This window comes from Acartia tonsa, chromosome 8 (genome assembly GCF_053477335.1).
Source record: "Acartia tonsa isolate MP-2025a chromosome 8, ASM5347733v1, whole genome shotgun sequence".
Classification (NCBI taxonomy): domain Eukaryota; kingdom Metazoa; phylum Arthropoda; class Copepoda; order Calanoida; family Acartiidae; genus Acartia; species Acartia tonsa.
This window is the reverse complement of record NC_137267.1, coordinates 44321247-44343328: the sequence shown is the minus strand read 5'-3', so window position 1 is coordinate 44343328 and position 22082 is coordinate 44321247. Positions and strand designations below refer to the sequence as shown.

Genomic DNA, 22082 nt, shown 5'->3' with positions numbered 1-22082 from the left:
TTCCTCTGCTACGTATAGTTAGGGAGCTACATGTTAAAATGTCCCAACTGACTTAAAACTTGACTTGCGAGTAAATTTTGGGAAATTTTACCACCTAGCTCCTAGATTATTTGTAGCACAGGAACCGTTCTTATATTTCCAATAAATACAGTTCATATCGGTTCTTACGGTATGCCTAACATTTTTCTACCATTAACACAAGCCGCGCAATTTGAATTTTAAAAATGTATGCACATCTTTTTGCAAGAATTATTGTCTAATATTTACTAATATACTCGCAAGTCAAGTTTTAGGTCAGTTGGGACATTTTAACACGTAGCTCCCTAACTATACATAGCAGAGGAATCGTTCTTATATTTCCAAAAAATAGACTTCATAGCGGTTCTAGTGGTATGCGTAACATTTTTCTACTATTAACACAAGCCGCGCAATTTGAATTTTAAAAATCTACGCATTTTTTTAAGCTCACCCTTTAGGTAGACAAATGCCCCCCCCCTTCCTCCTGTTATCTCAGCTCCTATTAGAGCTAGAGAGAACCAAAAGAAGTGGTTTCATTTATGGATAAAGAATTTCTGATAAAATGCCAGACAAAGTCATATTTTGCTTTCTTTGCCCATTTATTAACAACCATTGCCAGTAAACAGGAACACATATTTGCATTTCTACAAAAAATATCTATATTCTTGTACACGCACATGTAATATAAGATAAAGTTTAAAGTCTCTAAGTTGAAAATTGTGGCTATGGTAGATATTCCAAGTTTTCTAGAGATATGAAGGATCAGAACCAGCAGGATCATACCTGGAACCTGAAATCGACTTGGACATCTATATTTTATATTTTTTGTGTAACTGTAGAATACATTATTATTTTTGCCTTATAAAATGCTTTGTTTAAGTCAAAAAAACTTTTCTATTTACCTTGATGAACCTGCTGGGATAGTAGAGTCCTCTCCCAGCAAGATGTAGATATGTATTTGATTGCTCAGTTTTCATTCAATTATAAAAGTCGGTTACATATAATTCATTTACACACAGAAAATGAGAAATAAAAAACCAGAGGGTTAAAGGCTGTGTTAAATCAAAGACGATTCTTATCATTTCTTAATGTTATAAAGCTTTTTTTTCTTTCATGGGTTTTATCATTACTTTTTGTTATTAGTAAGGAAAGTAACCCTTTTTTATAACAAAAAGTTATCATTTTCATAAAAACTTTAAGATCTTTAATCTTGTTTTTATATTTATAATCTTTAAGATGATTTTTCTGATTATTTCCATACTTTTCTCTAAGCAAAGCATATAAATAAGAATTTTTCATCGAAATTTGTAAAAAGTTTAATTAAGTAGGTACATATTATATATTTGATACAATTGCCAAAACCCAAGGACCATTGAAAAATTAGGAGGGGCGTTGATGCAGGGGGTGTGGGGAAGGAAGGGGAAATACTTTTATATAATAGCCTGGGGATAGGGAACCATGGTGTGTAAATATTTGGCCAGCCTGAATCTAGGTTTTAGTTACGTGTTGGCCTGCCTCCACGCACCACATCTACCAAAACTCTGTGAGTGTAATACACACAAATTTTCCTTGAAAAAACCTAAATTTTTACCTAAAGTTACATCAAAACTGTGAAATATATGTGCTCTAAAAGTGATAGAAGGCAGGAGTGGTTTGTTCCAGGGCAAATGAGATCTTTTAGAGAGGTATGAAGGTCCTTTTTTTGTGTCTTATTTTTTTGCTTGGTGTGTTCTTATGTGTATTGGGATATATTATATATACAGCTGAGTCGAGGTTTGATGTGTTATTACCCCCCTACACACACACACACACACACATATAATACTGTATATATGACATATATATTTGTGTGTGTGTTCACCTTAGCTTGCTTGATGCCTTATATATTCTACTAGCGGCTTCGCCCCTAGCCTCTAGGGGCTTTGCCCCAAGAGGTGATAAAAAAAATTAATATTTATTGTTTTTAGTGAGAGAATGTTGCTATTCTTTCATTCAAAATAAATGCTGGAATTAAAAATATTTTTTAACAAAGGACCTAGGAAATCTTCAGCAAATAAAAAAAAAAAAAAAAAAAAAAAAAATGGGGGGGGATTTTTTTGTTTTTGGGGGGGTTGGGGGTGTCCCACCCCCCAAGAAAATAGCTTAAAACCACCACAGGACCAATAGGTATATACCCTGAAGAGTAGAATCCGATCGGTTCAGTGGTTACCGAGATCTTAAGGGACAGACAGACAGACGGACGGACAGACGGTCAGACGGACAGACGGACAGACAGACATCGTCCTACTTTGTATTATAGATATGCATAACATAGGCTTCTTTTTATATATAATTCTTATACATCAATACATTATAAATATAATATATTGTGTTATTTATCAATATTGTCTCATAGAAAATTAGATTTGACTTACAAGATAGATTCTATTTATATTCATATCAAATGATAATATAAGTTTTCCCTTTAAATAGGGGTGGTAATTTTGTAGAGGTCTCGTAAATAGGATATAAAGTAAGAGCAACTCTAAATTCACGGAATGCTTGAAATTATCCCCCCCCCCCCCCCCTCACCACCTTTCCTTAAAGCAATGATACTTGTTGTACATTTTAAGTCGGGATATTATTAACTAAGTTCCTTTTTCTGAAGTCCACTTCTTGAGTAGCTGGATAATTAATATATTACATGGATGTTACGCCAGATTTTCATATTCTTTAATAAAGTGAAACTCGCTGTGGGCTAAAATAATGGTACTCCCTTTACCTAAATCTATCCTTTCCTACTGGATGAACAAACTTGACAAATTAATGGAGTTCCATGTTACTGACCCAAATTGACGACAATTTTCCCCTGTCATAACATTCACGTATATTCTACAATTACATCTATTTCTATTCAATTATTTGTTTTAAAAAAACTTGCCCCATCCTTATCTAAAATGGAGGATTGCACTTAAGATAAATTACTGTTGATCAATATAAAATGAAAAAAAAGGGGGGATGCATTTTTTGCTTTTAGCATTGTTCTTTTTTCTTCTTGCAATTATTGCCTCATCTTTATATTTATTTTCATCAGGGTTTGAGGAACAAGTAGATTTTTCTTACGGTTCTCAGCCATACTGAAAAATAGTGTATCGTATTATAGACAATTTTCCAAAAATATTAAAATAATTATCATAAGATTAATACCATTTTGCTAGCCTGGGACTACGGCCCTTCGGGGCTATCAAAACTAGTTTCAATCATATAATTTTTGATATTATTATCCACGGAAAGCTGTTAACAATAACGATGCGATAAATAACTATTATGTAACAAGTATTTAGAACCTTGTGCATTTTTATTAATGTTTATTACTTTGCAATTGAAATAAAACAATCTCTGTAAATCATTTTGATAGATAAATTAAGTATTTTAAACAATGTAAAACAGTAATTTTGATTGGAACAGGGGCCATTGATTATCTAAGTAGTGTAGAAATAACTAAAAAAACAATATTTTTTTTAACTATAAATATATTTTTAGCAGATAAATAAACGTTGACTCTTTAGACGTTTAAAATCGGTAAATGAAGCTTTTTTGTAAGCTATGTTTCTTAAAAACTTAAATAAAATGCAGCCAAAAAACTTTCGTTGAATAAAAAATAGCTTTCTTTTATTTGATAATATTTTGGCCATTAATAAGAAAGCTATACCTATATCAAATGTAATTCAACTAATAGAAATTTTGATTAATTCTAACATAAGCATTAAATTTAAGAAAGATACTCGGGGCTAACAAAACACTTTTAATCTTATAATTTTTCATATTAATAACTGCGGAAAGCTGTCTTTAATACGATGTGATAGATAACTATTAAAACAATAATCACCATCCCCTCTTTTTTTTGTTATCGCCATACACGACACAGTTATTTGAACAAGGCCACAACATTCGATATATTATTACTTGGATGTTGCACCACATTTTCTTGTACTCTGATTATGGAATACTTGCAGCTGGCTAGAATAACGTAACCCCTCTTTACTCCAATCCATCCCGTTCTACTGGATGCACGAACTGATCAATAAATGAGGTCTCTATTAGCAAGCAATATTAACGACGTATTTCCCCTGTCAATATATCCACGTATATCATATATCCTTTGCCACAACTAACAAATAGACAAACATTATAAACGTACTTTGCCTTGATGATAACTTGAAATTACATCATTATAAACAGTTTTTTTCAACTAAAGTAAATATTAAACAAAGAATTTTTTCAAATGATAAGCATTTTAAATACTTCACTAGAAGAGGGCTGATTGTTGGAAGTTTTAAAGCAAGTAATTTTAAGGGGATGAGGGATAGGATATTATATAAATACTTTAGTAAAAATTTCGATGCATAGTATAGTGCATCAGAATCTAAATTACATACCTAATGATAACACACAAAATTACCCTCTGTTTAAATTACAATTTGTGGTTGAAACTTTAGACACTCAACTTAATGAAATAACCAATCCAAATTCAATAAAAGTCCCCAAAGTTGTTAAGCCAACGTATAAGAAAACGTTATTTAAAAAACTTTTAGGACTATTGTAATTGATTGCCATATTCTACTATACAAAGCATATCCCTTCGTTCCTGAGATATTAAGGGGAAAACCTGTTCTGCAATGTGAGTCAGCAAAAAGTTTAGGAAAGCTCTACATTTAAATCCCTTTCTGCAGATACAATCATACATTTTTTTTATTTACACAGACATAGATACAGATTAATATTAGTTATTTATTGGTTCGGATTAAAGATAGATTACCACGGATATTTTAATAAAAACCAGTTTTGTTAGTCCCGAAGGGGTTTCGAAGGCCCGGGCTGGCAAAACTCGTATTAATTTTATGATTTTCATTTATAATTTGTGGGAAATTGTCTGTAATACGAGGCTATACATGATTTTTCAGTATAGAGATCCGGCTCTAATCCAGTGGATATCAATCGGTTTCGAGGCTATACCGGAAATGTTATTTGACATGAAGTTTTACATTTTATTAAAGATTTTTTATAATCCTCTACCATGTCATTGTTTATGTGTATATATATAATAAAATAAAACATTTTATAAACACCCCTATCCCCCCCCCCCATCTGGTCCGCTTTTGATGTTTTGTTTTCCCTCCCTGGGGGGTTACCCCCAACATTTGTTTTGTTTTAAATGCACACGCGGTCAGGGCGGGAGGGGACATTGGGTTGTTTATTACAGTAGTACCCAAAGTTTTATACTAACGTTTTCTTATTCTTTAGGTAATCAACTTGAGGACTTTTCTTTAATTTTGATTGGTCGGTTTATTAAGTTGATTATCCAAACGTTTCAACCACTAATTGTGATCTACAGAAGGTGTAATTTTTTGTATCTTCATTGGAGATGTACATCAATTTTTCGGCCATTGTCTTATCCCTTTAGATCCCTGACACCCAGGCCCTTTTAAGCCCAGATCAAATATACTTATACATCAAAAAGATTTAAATAAAATAATAATTTAAACCTTACATAATAACAAAATTATAAAAATTTGGCAATAAGTTTTGTTTTTTGTTTGTTTGATATTTAGGTTCTAATAGCACCTGCTCTTTTAATAACAGATTTTATAGGATTAAAATTAGTTTTTCTTTGTTTTATAAATATGTTATGTTTTAAAAAGTCAAATAAATGTTATAGGGAGGGGAATTATTTGTAAATTGCATGATTTAAAAATTTAATTTCAGACAAATGATTTTAAATAGTATTTTATCAGGGGTGTATGTTATTATTTAACTCTCCCCCTCCCCCCCCCCCCCCAAAAAAATAAATTCAACAAATTCAATTATTATTTTAAAAAGGAAATTATTATTACCCCTGTATTTTTTTAAAAATCAATGATATTTTGTTTTTAAATACTTTTCTGATAAGCGTATTTGATAAGTCTATTTTTTTACTGGAACAGCTTTTCTGTTAGTTATGTCCGTACGTCTGACTAAATTAATTTTGGACGTAATTTTCTTGTTCATCAACGGATTCATTATTACTCGAATCTTCCACCAGATTATCATGTACTCGAATCAAGTAAAACGTGTAGCTGTCCCCTTACCTCATCCTATCCCCTTCTATTGGATGAAAGAACTGACCAGTAAAATATGACCATGTTAGCAACCTAAATTGACGATAATTTTTCCCCTGTCATAAATCCACGTATATTATATTTATATTCACTTTTCATCAACAATGGCTTTATTTTTTTGTGCGTATTCTTATGGAAATAAATGTCCTTGTTATTTTTATAATTGAAACTTGAGATTTTAATCCATTTAATTAATTTTTGATAACATTTAAAACTAATAATATTCTTATTATCGATGATATTCTGTTAAGAAAAATTAATTTTGATATATTTGTATTGTAGCCTTATTATTTTTGTTAAGGGGGCAAACATAGACGTACTCGAGTGGGGGTAAAGGGGTATTGTTCTCCCTCAAACTTTGAAACCCCTCAATTACCCCCCTCAATTACCCCCCTCAAACCTTGAAACCCCTCAATTACCCCCCTCAAACCTTGAATTCTTTCATTGTACCAACCTCAAAATAAAAAGCTTGGACGACCTGGGGGTCAAAGCCGATTATAAAGTATATAGCTGTTCTACAACGACAAAAAATGAATATTTTCCTTAATATTCATTGGAGTACGCCAAAAATGATTTTACATTGTTTTTTACTAACAACCATTTGATATATTTTATGAATGAAGGAAAAACGCAATTCTATGTTTGTTTCTATGTCAAATATTTAGTAAATATTATTCTTGTAAATGAATGCAAAATCATTTGTTTTGGGTGCAGGAATAAAGTGGTCAGGTAATCTACGAAACTAATAGAAAAAAATTAAAAAATTAGGAAGTGCTATTAAAAAATATAAACGCTTGTTCTTTTACTTTTGTTGAAAATCTCACCCTAATCATAAAAAAAACTTTTTTTTTACTAAATTATAATTTTGATTCAATGTAAATAAGACCTTTCCTCAAAAAAAATGGAATTTAATAAAAAATCACCAAACATTTTGGTCATGGGAAAATTTAGAATATTCTTTGTGTACCTAACCAGGCATTTTTCATGTTATAATTCATAAAAGTCTTTGTAAAGGATTTATAATGTAAATAATCCCTTTTTTTTATCATTCTGATGTTTGATGTTGATAATAAAATACAATTTTTTTCCACTGCCCTCCAAAATATATCTCAGGTTTTATCTAAAAAAAACTTGTTTCCTCAGAATTTTTATCATGCAGAAGTGCTTTCATAAATGATTAGGTTCCTTAGCTTTTTAAGCAAGTATCTAGGTATATTTTTAAAATATTTTTTCTTTGATTCGTGTATAGGGAAAAAGACTTGTTAGTAATTCTTTCTCCATGAGATTCATACCTCTTTAAATCTCTGTTCACGCACCCTTTTGGAGTTTGCCTAGTAACACATGGACGTGTGTGTACTTGTTTCTGTGTAAAAGCCAAGAATTTGCATTTCCTATTTTGCCAGGGATTAAGAGATTAATGATTGACTAAAATTGATAATTACTTCCATGGTTCTTATATTTTGATCTTCTTCGTGTCACATTTTTGTGTGTGAAAAGTTTTTTGTTGTATAGTCTTTGAAATTCCTACCTATTGTTAGAAATAAAATAGGTTATTTTGGGTGTCCATTAAAATATTTTCCATTGCCTATCCCTCCAATTCCTTGGAGAATTTGCAGGAGATGTAATAGTTGAGTTGTGCATGCATCTTTCTATGGCTTTCCAACTATGCCAGGCATGTTGCGGATTTGCTTTCCCAGATTTTTGTTAGGGTTTTGGCGAATTTTCCCCCATGATTTTTTATCTTTTTTGTTATTTTTTCACTTTTGGTTGGAATGGTTTTAATTAAAAGCCTTTATTTTGATCAATTTCATTTTTTATCAGTTCTTCAAACTGTTTGAAAGATCCATCCACATTAAATAATTTATAGAAATTAATTTTTTCTTTACATTCTATAAAAATTTTTTAAAAAAATACTAAGATATTTTCCTGATAATGTACTTAATCTATTGCAAAAAAAGTATAAAATTTGGAAACCATATATTTTTAGTTTTAAATGCAGATTCAGATGTTTCAATTTTATGGTACTATTTTCAAGAAATAAAGTACAGAAGATTTGTTTTGCAGGCGTAGAGGGTTAGGGAGTCATGTGAAACTATCCTAAAATGTAGAGTATTAATCCTTTGAACCATTATGGTTCTTCTTTACAATGAAACTTTTTACAGATCCTGTTATTGTTTTGGGCTATTTTATTTTCATAAAAATGTCTGGGTATGGTTCTAGGCTATTATATTTATATACTAAACCCCTAATTGGTAGGGGCGCAGCTGCTAGCCTTATATAACTTTTTGAAAATTACATACCTAAACGAATCTCCTCATGAAGTATTAGACCCTTGGCTCCAGCAGTTTTATGAATTTTAATGGACACATTTTTCCCACAAAACATGCCCAATTGAATAAATGTATCAAGTATATGTGTATAACCCATACAACTATCTGGATCCAATGTTGGTGACCTTTTTCGTCGGCTAGCAAATTGCTTTCTACTTCTGGTATTATCCTCTTAGAAATTTTTTTTTCAATATTGAAAATTTGAGTACCCCTACAACCCCCCTCCCCCCATCAGCGAACTATGAACTCTGGCCGCAGCGCTCGGCCCCCTTGCCTACCCTCACCCTCTATTGTTTAATTTTAATCCCAATCCTTTCATTCTTGGGTATATTTTTTTTGCATTCATTGTACTCTGTGCAGAAAAAAATATGATTTCTACTGAACGATTTTGTCATTATTGACTTTCTTACTCGTTTTTAAGCGAAATTCATTATCTTTATTTTAAACGTCATTTTCTGACACTAAAAATAAATTGAAAGTTTTTTTTAGTATTTTCTTGTCATTTTTTTCTTCATATTAATGATATTTTATTTTCTTTGATGTCCTTTAAAGATATCATATTAATGTTATTGAAATTTTTTTCATAGGTACTAAATTATTGTTTTATCCTTTCATGTAATGTTATTATTGATAAATTAGAAAGAGTGAAAATTTGGGAGCGTCACCATGCAAAATTTTGAAATATATGCTGATGGTTCAACTCCTTCATTTTTTAGTAAAATCTAGGTATCAACTTAGATAGTTATATATAGCTTAATGGAAAATATATTTTATTTAAGAATATCATCTATAGGTATACCTACTAACTTTTTACTTCATAAAATAATTTTCCAAATCTTTTTATTTGATGAAAATTTTAAAAAATCTGATTTTTTATGATGCAACTCAATTTGCATAGAATTTGCTTTCTTTTAGATTTGCACGTTGATATGAAATAAAATTTTTGTTAATTTTCCTTTCTGAATTATATTGTGTAAAATCTACTTTTTTTTTTGTTAAAAAGTATTAGACCGGTTCATCTATGTTATTATAAGACAATGGCCGATAAATTGATGTACATCCCCAATGATCATACTCTAAATTACCCTTGTGTAGATTACAATTAGTGGTTGAAACGTTAGGACGCTGAACTTAGTAAACCAACCAGTCAAATATCAATAAAAATAACTAAAGCTGTTGAGCGAGTGAATTATAAAAATATTTGGGAGACCTGTAATAAAAACAGCCATTGTCTTTTCCCTGCTAAATGTCAGTGGTTAAAGATCTAAACTGATTTAATTTTCTCAATCATATTCAGAATAAGTAAACCTTAAAATAGAACAACCTCTATTTCTTAATGTCATGTTTCAAACATATTTTATTCTTCAAATTAATTTAGATTATTCTTATCTATTTTCTGAGATTTGCCATTTTCTTATGGATTGATTCATTTTAAATTCATAATACAAAGGTGTGGCTCTAATAGGCCATAATAAAGGTGCCATCTCATTTATCTTTTTAGAATAACGACAAAGAAAATCTAAGAAATTGATTTTTTATGAAAAATAATTTTAATGAAGTAGAATTTTGTGCTAAAAATATAAAGAAGTAAAGTTTTCTGTCTGTAGCTTAAGATTTTTAACCTACTGAACTGATTCATTTTAGGGTACCTTTACTTTGGTCCGTGGATAGTTTTAAGCTACTTTGTGCCCTTCTCTAAGCTACCCTTTCATATACAAAGCCCCTAAGTGCTAAGGGCATAGCTGCTATTTGTATAAGAAGCAGAACTTAATATTGCATGAAAGCAAGTGTTTCTACATGTTTTTTATATGAACAAGTTTGTATAAAAACTTGTCTGACATTTCTTCAACAAAAAACAACGGAAGTTGACCTCTATTTTTTTGTACACACACACTCACACACATTTACCACCCCCCCCCCCCCCCCCACCCCCCTAACACATATTCCCTTTATCTTTCTTTCTACCCTAGTTCTATCTTTCACTCTCTCTATCTCTCTCTTAAATCCCCTTTCACACACATACACATACAGACACACACACACACACATTTTGAACTTTGGACGTCTTACCAGCTGAGAGAGAAAGAAGGCGGCGGATTTTTTCGCTTCAAACGCAGTCTTGATTGTTCTAGATAGAAAAAACCTTATTTTTTTTTAAAAAGGGCATTTAAACTTATAGTATTAAACATAAATTAAATAAATTATGATATATAAGAAAGGCCTTGTTTTGCATTAGTTTGGAGAAATATAGAGGCGGGTTGGGGCTTTGGTAAGGGCGATTAGAGGGTATACTTTAATATTCTTTTTAGGGGTCTTAAATTTTTAACTAATAAATAGGTAATAGTGCTATCAATCATAAATTTTCTAGCAAAATAAGATGAAGATTTAGTAAAATATAATATCAAGCCCTTGGATTATGTCCATGAATGACGGTGAAAGTTGTCGCACCTTCCCTTTAAATCCCTATACCTTCCCCATTTTTAATATTGTATCATTACCCCCCCCCCCCATCTTCACGTTTTTGTTACTTAATTCCCCCCCCCCCCCACTTTCCTTTCTTTTTCTCCACCTCTCTTGTGTACTTAGCTAACAAGTAAGTCTGCACTGCTAAAGCAGAAATGTTTTTGTAATCTTGCCAAAAAAATTCGTAAATTTTCTAAAACTTATCAGAATTAGTCTTTATTTTATACGCTTTGGAGAAAGAGGTCATTTGGCTATTTTTTACACTAGTCCCCAAAGTTTTATAATTAAGGTTTGTACTGGTTCATTAAGTTGAGTGTGCTAAAGATTTTCAACCATTACAGATGGGGTAATATTGTGTATTATTATTGGGGATGTACTTAAATTTATTAGCCATTGTCTTATCCCTTTAGATCCCTCGTAAAGAATGCTAGAACAATCTTAAACTGTTAGAAATTTTGCTTTGTCAACTAAGATTTTTATTACTAAGTTAAAATTCTCATTGGTCCCGTGATGGTTCTAGGCTTTTTTTCTACCTTTTCCTACCCCTGATAATACAGAGCCCCTAGATACTAGGGGCGCAGTCGCTAGTTTCTTTCTAAAGCATCAAAAACTTTGATCACGGTTTAAAATCTGTGGGTATATAATATATTGGTTGCACTCTTTATTTGAAGAAAATTAGTTTTATCTACAATTGACCTATTCCTTTAGCTTGATTTTGAGATTATTAATATTATTATTTTTTTTATAGGTGGTGCATTATTTGCCAAATGTACCACTTTTCTGCACTACCTCTCCGATTTTGTTAATACTCTATATTTTGGTCCGTTAGGTCATTCAAGGATGCTGGATGGCCAAAAAAAAGTTTCAGAGTCCCTGGATGTCTAGATATCTAGCTATCTATGAAGGTAGGTAACAAAAAAGTAAAAAACACCCATTTTTTCACAATTTTAAAAATTAATTTTTTCATCAATCTTACATCCAATCTATACATTTTATACACCAAAATGATCGTTTATTCATGTAAAAAGCGCTCATAATGCTATTTTGGCCAAAACTCTAATTTTACAGGGTGTCCAACAAAAAGTGTATTTTGGATATCTAGCGTAATACCCAAAATACCTGTCCGAAAAAAATCATTTTTTTTGGCTAAAATCCTGTGTTTTATCTGTGTGCATATGTGGTATATAACGGTTTGGACCACCCGGGACTATAAGGGTGTCAATTTTCACTTTGGGACACCCTGTAAATGTGATTTTTGCGTCTGTAGAGCTAAAACTTGGTCCAAATTGGCTATTTTTTTCAAATTACTCTAATATGTGTCTTAGTATGTTTGGCCATAGTGTTTTCTGACCAGATCAATAATTTCATATTTTTTGGACACCCTGTATTTTCAAATAAAGAGAAAAAAAAAATTTGTTTTTTTTAATTTTTTTTCTTCTATTTTTAAGTTACTTAAAACTGTCATATAGATACAGATTTTGACTAATAACAATAATATTTGCCTATTTTACAAATTTTTACACTTTTGGGACACCCTGTGCATGTTTTTGAAAAATGATGGTTTTTGCCCATTTTTGGGGGGAAGGAGTCGTTTTAGGGCCATAGACTATTTCTTCATTTTTGTAGAACTTTTCAAGACACACCATTTGTTATTTATGCAAAAACCGCAAAAACCGAACCGTTTTGCCGTTATTCACCGCCAAAGGCGGAATTTTTTTACGTTTTTGCCGTTCCCGAGGTTCTAATGGGCATTTGTGGTAAGAAGACGTTGATTTATCAAGATAACTGTGAAATACTTTTATTTAGGCATTTTAATTTACTAAATTTCATATGAAGTAAATTTTTTTGTATATCCAACTGATTTTTGTCAAAAGGAATTTCAAATGCACATGATTTATGTTTCTTTTATCACTTATGTTATAGCAATTATTTATGTTATATTCACTTCATTTTCTTGTTTTAACAATTTAAATTCATCTCGACGAAAAACGGTTAAATGCACAAAAAATTTTAGTTCATATGAAATTTAGTAAATTAAATTACCTAAATAAAAGTAGTTAAGAGGGATCTTGATAAATCAACGTCTTCTTACCACAAATGCCCATTAGAACCTCGGGAACGGTAAAAACGTAAAAAAATTCCGCCTTTGGTGGTGAATAACGGCAAAACGGTTCGTTTTTTTCGGTTTTTGCATAAATAACAAATGATGTGTCTTGAAAAGTTCTACAAAAATGAAGAAATAGTCTATGGCCCTAAAACGACTCCTTCCCCCAAAAAATGGGCAAAACCCATCATTTTTCAAAAACATGCACAGGGTGTCCCAAAAGTGTAAAAATTTGTAAAATAGGCAAATATTATTGTTATTAGTCAAAATCTGTATCTATATGACAGTTTTAAGTAACTTAAAAATAGAAAAAAATTAAAAAAAAAAAAAAAAAAAAATTTTCTCTTTATTTGAAAATACAGGGTGTCCAAAAAATATGAAATTATTGATCTGGTCAGAAAACACTATGGCCAAACATACTAAGACACATATTAGAGTAATTTGAAAAAAATAGCCAATTTGGACCAAGTTTTAGCTCTACAGATGCAAAAATCACATTTACAGGGTGTCCCAAAGTGAAATTTGACAACCTTTTAGTCCCGGGTGGTCCAAACCGTTATATACCACATATGCACACAGATAAAACACAGGATTTTAGCCAAAAAAAATGATTTTTTTCGGACAGGTATTTTGGGTATTACGCTAGATATCCAAAATACACTTTTTGTTGGACACCCTGTAAAATTAGAGTTTTGGCCAAAATAGCATTATGAGCGCTTTTTACATGAATAAACGATCATTTTGGTGTATAAAATGTATAGATTGGATGTAAGATTGATGAAAAAATTAATTTTTAAAATTGTGAAAAAATGGGTGTTTTTTACATTTTTGTTACCTACCTTCATAGATAGCTAGATATCTAGACATCCAGGGACTCTGAAACTTTTTTTTTGGCCATCCAGCATCCTTGAATGACCCAACGGACCAAAATATAGAGTATTAACAAAATCGGAGAGGTAGTGCAGAAAAGTGGTACATTTGGCAAATAATGCACCAGGTATGTTATTTTTGTTTTAAGTGTACAAGTTAAGTATAGATGTTTGATCCAGACAACTACCTGGCCCGAGTGGAAGGAACCTTTTTGGTCTGCTATCAAATTGCTTTCTGTTCCTATGTAGCGACGCTATTGGCTGTAATGAAAGACCCAATTGAACGTCGGCACAGGGTCTATTTTCTTACTTTAATGTATGAACATCCCATCCAAGATAAAGTTTTGTAAGAGAAGACTGTAAGAAAACAAAGAAAATAGACAAATATTCTAATACAAAAATCGATATATGGACCTGGATGTTGCACCAGATTTTCATTTACTCTGATTAAGTGATACTCGCAGCTGGATGAATAACGATAATTGATAACCACTTATCCAATCCCTGTACCAAATCCCCTCCCTTACTACTGGATGGACGAAGTGACTAATAATTAAGGTCAATTTTAGCAACTTATTTTTCCCCTGTCATAATATCCACGTATATTCCATTTTTATTGTAGCTGTTCCAGTAAAATCTAAATAAATACTTTTCATATCAAATCTACCTATCCTGTAGAAAGACTTTTTGCAAAGAAAATAATTTTACAAATTTTCTCAAAATTTGTCTGCGTTTTATTCAAATTATGAAGACAAAATTTAAAAAAAAAGTTTATACATTTTAAAACAATTCACAAAATCTTATGTGTTACAATAAAAAAAAAATTACTAATAGCATAATTTACAAGAGAACCGTGTAATTTTATTTCATTGAAAAATAAATTCGATGCTATACATGATTTTTTAATCTGGCTGAGAACTGTTTCTAATCCGGCGGATATTAATCGTAGCCATACTGGAAAATTATTTATTTTTGTTATTACTAATACTTTTTAATAAGCTATAAATAAACATATTTAATTGCAAAACAAAGTTGTTTAATGTATGTTTTTATGTAATTTCTCAAGTCAATAATTATCATTAGTGTAACATTTAAGTTTTAGATATAATATATTTAATTGCTATTGTGATACTATGTTATCATATAAGTTTGATAATCAGGGAGGGAGGGGATATTTGGCTATTTAATGCAGTAGTCCCCAAAGTCTTATTATAATTTTTTCTTACTCGCTGGCTTAAATTGTGATTGATTGGTTCATTTAGTTGAGTTTCCAAACATTTCAGCCACTGATTGTAATCTACAGAAGGGGTATTTTTGTGTATTTTCATTGGGGATGTACATTAATTTATCAGCCATTCTCCTATCCCTTTAGATCCCTGTTATGTTATGCCAGCTTGATATGACCTTGGGTGACGCGAGCTAAACTTTTTGCATTGCATACTCTAGGACAGGAAGAATTATTCTAAAATTAGACCACTCAGGTTCAGTGGTGTGCGCAGGGTTGTATTTCTCAAGGGGTTGGTTCATTTTTAATGTCTTTATTTATGCAACGGTTTGAATCTTGATTTGAAATGGCTCTGTCGTTTTGTCGATCTAAATATTTTCTACGCTTTTGCAAATTATCTTGCTTATTGTAAACAAATTTCATTTAGATTTTTATGTTTTCTATTTCTGTACCTAAGCATTTCAGGGAGGGAGAGACATTGGGATGTTTATTACACAGGTTCCCAAAGTTTTATAATATCTGTTTTTTTCGTTGGCTGAACAACTTTGGGGACTTATGAATTTTGATTGATTGATTTATTAAGTTGAATGTTCAAACTTTTTAACCTCTAATTGTAATCTATAGAAGGGTTAATTTTGTGAATCGTCATTGTGGAATTGGATGTACATCAATTTATCGGCCATTGTCTATTTCTAATTCCTTTAGATCCCTGGATTTAAATAGATGACTGACTAAAAGGAGAAACATACCTTGATATGTTCGAGACTCGCTTAAATCCATCCCATTTTATAGCTTAAGATTTGGGGGTTGCCATGTCAGATTTAATAAAGAGAGAATTCCACAGCCGTTAAACAGGTGCTGCCAATTTTAGATACTTTAAAATATGAATTGAAACTTGAGTTAATTATTAACATTTGTCATAATTTTCAGTTGCGGACGCTTTAAATAGTATTTCCTGTTTTTGGGATATTAATGGTAAACTATTTTGGGAAAGCCACTAGGGATAAAAGGATAAGAAAACTGGGTAACAATTTGGCCTTCAAGTTAGCCAGGGATCTAAAGTGATAAGACAATGGTCCCAATTGAAGATACACAAAATTGCCCCGTCTGTATTTTACAATGTAGTGGTGAAATGTTTGGACACTTAACTAACTTAATGAACCATACAATAAAATTTGTTAAGCCAACAAATAAGAAAACGCTTTTACAAAACTTTGGGGACTATTGTAATAAACAGCCTAATGTCCCCTCCCTGCCTGGAGTTTTTGATAATCCCTCAATAAATGGTTTTGATTTTAAATTAAAGTTATTATCCTTTTATCCAGGGATAAGGGATGGGAAACGTAGGAAAATATTATTTCAGGCCTATTTCAAGCCTAGGCCTATTTCTAGCCTAATAAACCAGTTTTGGGATGGCGCAGTGCTTCGTATAAAACGCTAATAAAAAAGCTGTGTGTGTGTGTGTAGATAAAGTATAGAATCAAATTCAGGTAGCTAGTTTAAAGTAAAAAACATAACTTTTTATAAACCTATATATTAATGGCTTTTGTTAAAATGAAGTTTTTTCTCTCCCAAAATTTTTTTCTCTTTTACTTTGGTAATTTGAACTGTCAGAAAGCTATCGTTGGGTTTCCCTCAGACAGATTTTAGTTTGTAAAAATTTTATTTGAAAATTTCATTGCTAATTAAAATTCAAAATAAATAAATTAATATGCACTTGGGTAACATTCTATCAAGTATTCTTTGGATACTATTAAGTAGTGATATATTTGTACTGTGTTGTGTTGTGTATTGTACATATATTAGGGTTAAAGTGTTGTATCAATTCCGTATTAGATTTTTAAAATTCAAAATACAACATCTAATTTATAAACTACCAAATGAAAATTCGTAGCTACCTCCTTTCCAAAAAATAATCCCGTTATTTTTGTTTTTTCTATATGGCCCTTTTTTAATGTTTAACTCTAAGCAGATTTAATAATTAAGCTAATGTGATCTAACACCATTTATATTTATTTTTTAGTAGCAGACGAAATCATTATTTTTTCTAGAATTGTCTGCTTTTAAAATTTTCGCCAATTGGTGATTGGTTGTTAAAAACAGGCCGATTCTTATTGGTTTAGAGCTATAGCTACTTGGGAGCGTCCGCCAGTTTGATAGTAATTTATAATAGTTGCAATATCCCTTTAGAATGGCCAGGTTTCCTATCCCTTATCCCTGCTTTTATCACTGCTAAATTTTGCTAACAAACATATTTTCAAAGCTATTTTCAATTAATTATAGGTTACAATTTTATTTGCTGTTGCTCAATATTGGAAAGTGTTTTTTTTAACTAGAAGCAAAAACACATAATTACATTTTTAGTACTTTTAAATCAATCTTTATTTTTAAATCCTAGAGTTATAAGAAGGTTTTATTCTTACTTTAAAAAATATTTTATAAAAATTTCATTAGATTGTAGTTTTTTAATACAATACAATTAAGAAAAACTGCTAACAAACTGAATTTAATAACTGATCTTGAAAGAACTAATACATAAAGCTCGTAAAAGATATCAACGTTTGAAAATGTGAAAATTGAACAAATGTACACTCAAATTTATCTTTAATAAAAGTTTTCCAAACTAGAATTGCTAAGTTGTGATTATAAATGAATGAAAATCAATATTAAAATACTTTTATCAACTAATATCAATTAGAAATTGATTAAGTGACTTTAACTTTATGCTCTCCATAAGTACTTCTCATTTTTCAATTTAATGCTGTAATCTCAAAACTAAAATTCAGCAATCAGTAGAATTTAAAAGAAAATGAGATAGGTATGTTAGAACATAAGAAGTAAGATAATTTTCGAATATGCTAGGATCTATATTCAATTTAATTATTAAGCTTTTTAAATAAATCCTTATATAAAAGTAACAGGATATCTGTTTGTCTGTTTACCGAAGGTTCATGCTAACCGCTGAACCGTTATGGTTCTTCTTTACAATGTAGCTTCTCAGAGGTCCTTGGAAGGTTTATAACTATTTTGGGTGAGGGTACCACCATGCAATGAAACAAACAAATAAAAAAATTTGTACTTTTTTTTAGAATGAAGGGGGTTGAAAATCACCCCCCCCCCCTCCCAAGTACCACTAGAGGCTTTGAGGGGTTTAGAAACTAGTATAATAAATTAAAGTTTAAGTTCTATTATCTATCAATTTCGGTAGGACAGACTTACATATGGACATCCTCTAGTTATTGAAAAGCTTTTATACTAGTGATGGGAATCCGAATCCGGAATCCGAATCCGGAATCCGCCCAATTTTCGGCCAATTTTGGAATCCGAATCCGAATCCGGAATCCGTTTTTTATAGCGGATTCCGGATTCTAAATTGGTAGGCTAAAATTACCGTCTTTTTTCTTACAACTCCCTCTGTTTGAAGGCAAAGATCAAAAAAAAATTTCTACATAACAAATTTTAATAATTACTAATGTGATGTAAATGTTTTAGTTATGCTGGAAGTCAACACTTTAAACAAATCAAGGCTTCAACCATGTAACATAGTGATAAATTAACGAAAAAAGCTATCCCTCTGTGACGGACGGCCTTTTAAAATACTGCTAGAATCCGGAATCCGAATCCGGAATCCGCAAAAAATAAGAATCCGGAATCCGCAAGAATCCGTCACTTTTTTTGACGGATTCCTTCAGAATCCGGAATCCAAATCCGGCCCTAAAATTCGACGGATTCCCATCCCTATTTTATACTAATATAAATTAAACTTATTTACTTTTCCTCTTAAACCCTGTTAAAAAATACATCTAAATATGCAAAATTATGAAATTGTGTATACAAATGTGAATAGATAGATAGATATATGCATGGATCTAAGGGATAAGACAATGGTTGAAAGTTTGGACATTTATAGTTTTAAACCCATCATTCACAAATAAAATTACCCAAAGTTTTTGAGCCAAAAATCTGGTTATAAAACTTTGGGTACTATTTTAATTTACAGTGCAATGTCCCCTCTCTCCCTGGACATATGATAGATCCAGGAAAAGGTTATTAAACCCTTATAAACTCACAGCGCGACTCCTTTCCACCCCATATATACTCTGTATCAATGTTTCTAAAATGCTTTGGTTTAAAGGGAGGGGAAATAGGGGCAGACGATTTAGTGTTGCAATAAACAAGCTAATTATAATAAGTAGCAAGTTTGGGATATATGATAATCTTGCCTTTAACTTCTTCGCTAGACAAATGTCAGTTTTGAGTCAAGGACTTTAAATATTAATAGAAGATCCGCTCCTTTCATCTAGGACCTCTGAATTCAAAGTATTAAGGAAAGTAGGAAAATAGCATAAAACCCAAACCATACAGGGACTTAAAAGAATCTTACATCAAATGGAAAACTTAATCGGTTCAGTAGTTATCAAAATCTTAAGCTACAAACCAAAACAAAACCTTACTACTTTATATAATTTTATTTTGAAAAAGTGCTAAAATTAAAGACAAGCAATCAATCAGTTTTGTACGGACACCCCGGGAATGTTGTACAGGTGACAACAAAAGAACAGCTGATCATCTCGGGGTAAATGCACCCTAGATACAAAATATTACATATTTGGGAATTAAAGGAGGGGGATGGGGGGTATACTTACACCCCTTTCGGTGGGGTAGGGGTAGGGTAATGGACGTATCAAAGTATCATATATTAGGGCATATTGTTTTACACAGAAAAACGAGAAAAAAACGAATATGATAATGGGGAGCTAAGATTGATAGATGGATTAAAGATTGACATAAACTATGCAGATTTTCCTTTTTTTGAAATAGGTAGATAGATATCATATAGATAGATAGATTTAATGAAGATAGATAGATACACATGATCTGCGTTGCGTTGCTTTAAAGACATGCAATTTGGAAGCGGTCGTTGACCCTTTATTTTTTTTTCTGTTGTGCGCGACATGCTCAAATTTTTAAGTGGGTTAAGTTTTTGGAACAGTTGAAACGGACCCAAAAAAACATGTGTTTCACAAGGAGGTAAAATTTCGTCTTTAAATAATCATAAAAAAAATCATGTTTTTTTATTTGCATTTTATTGTACATTCAAATAAATTGTAATCATGATTTCAAATCATCAAATTCACACAAAAACTACTTATTTGTTGTTTAAAGGTTTTTTTATTGACTGTATAAAAATGTTTTAAGGAGAAGCTTTTTATATTAGCTGAGGACGTTAGACTAATCCTAATTTTAGAATAGTCATGCTTAATTGAATGGTACTTATAGAAACAGTAGTTTATTAATTTAATTAATATCAACAAGAAAAGTCCAGTGTCTAAATGGATATAGAATATACGTGGATATTATGACATGGGAAAAATTTTCGTCAATTAAGGTTGCTTATAATAAATCCATTATTGTCTGGCAATCTTTCCTTCAACTGTGGTTAGTTTTGTTTTGGTCAGGGAGGGAGGGGTCATTGGGCTCTATATTACACTAGTCCCCAAAGTCTTGTAACGTTTCTTAGTTGGCTTAACAACTTTGGATTTTATTGAATTTTGATTGGTTGGGTCATTTAGTTTTCAGTCCAAACGTTTCAATCAATAATTGTAATATACAGGAGGGGTAATTTTGTGCATCATTGTTGGAGATGTACATCAATTTACCGACCATTGTCTTATCCCTCTAGATCCCTGGTTTTTTTCTGATCAGCTGTTTTATTAGTCTTTATAACAGCTCTTTCTAAGGTTGTTAAATCTTGCATTTATACATTGTAATAACAGTTAAAACAAGGTTTATTATCCTGTTATTATATGAAAATTATTGCTCTAGTAACCAGCCTAAGTGAAGCAACATTGCTTGAAGAAAGGCTAACCAAGTTTTAAAGTTTCTACATAGGAAACAGTTCAGACAAAATAAACTCCACTTTTTATGAAACACTGTTATTAACTTTTTTAAAAATCAAAAAATAATTTTTTTTGTTACTTCAATCTTTCTTTATCATTGATTACATGCTTTTCTTTATATTGATCATGGTTTTTCCAACAATGGATAAAGAGGAAAAATTTGTCTTCATTGCTAACATTGACCTTTTTAATTGGTCAGTTCTGTCATCCAATAGGAGGGGATGGAATAAGATAAAGGGGGAGGGTAGGGTATCATTATTTAAGCCAGCTGGGAGTACATGAAAATTTGGTGCAACATCCACGTAATAATATATCGATTTTCTTTCGGATTTATTTTATTTGTCTCTTAGATTGTCGGTTTATATGTTTAGAGCAATCTTGAATCTAAAACAAGTTTTCAATCAGTGGTGTGCAGAAGGGGATGTATGAAGGTGTCATCACTACCTTTAAATAGAAATATGAAATGCCTGCTATTCTTTTTTTCATCCCCTAATAGTTTCACATCTCCCTGGCGAATTGCTGTGCACACTACCACTATCAATAAAATGATAATGTATAGGTTAATGTTGGCTAATTTTGGATCATGTTAGATCCTCCTAAGACATCACCATGTAAAAAGATTAAATGATTACTCAACTGACTACTTGTCAAAAAATACCTTTTCTAGAGTAGCTTTGCTATAAAAAAAAAACTGGTCCCATACAACTTTTGTCCAATGACATTGATCAGTCACCAACAAATAAATCTTAGCTATTAAAGCAGTTTTGTACAGGGATCATGGATAGCTCAATATAAAATTTATTACGCTTTCCCATAATTATTAGTGTACAATAATGATCTTGGTAGCTTGATTTAAGATTATAGAAAATTATTTTTCTCTGTCAAAGTTCCTTCCTCCCTGAAGTTTTTTATCAGCCTGTTCTTTGTTGAAAAAAGCTTTGCCTGCTTTTCAATTTTGGTTACATTTCAGTTTAGGTTTTCAGGGATAAAAAGGGATAACAATTGATAAAAAATATTTAATGTAAGTTTGGCTTTT

General features: G+C 31.3%; 1 protein-coding gene across 3 annotated transcripts in view; it reads left to right on the top strand.

The window, feature by feature from the left end:
• The first annotated feature begins 1491 nt into the window (after positions 1-1491).
• drn (zinc finger AN1-type doctor no) overlaps positions 1492-22082 on the top strand; it is a 62903-nt gene continuing 42312 nt past the window's right edge. For all 3 annotated transcript variants that reach the window (XM_080170574.1, XM_080170573.1, XM_080170572.1), the window contains exon 1: positions 1492-1703. The gene's annotated coding sequence lies outside the window, so the exon portion shown is untranslated. The remainder of the gene's footprint in view (positions 1704-22082) is intronic.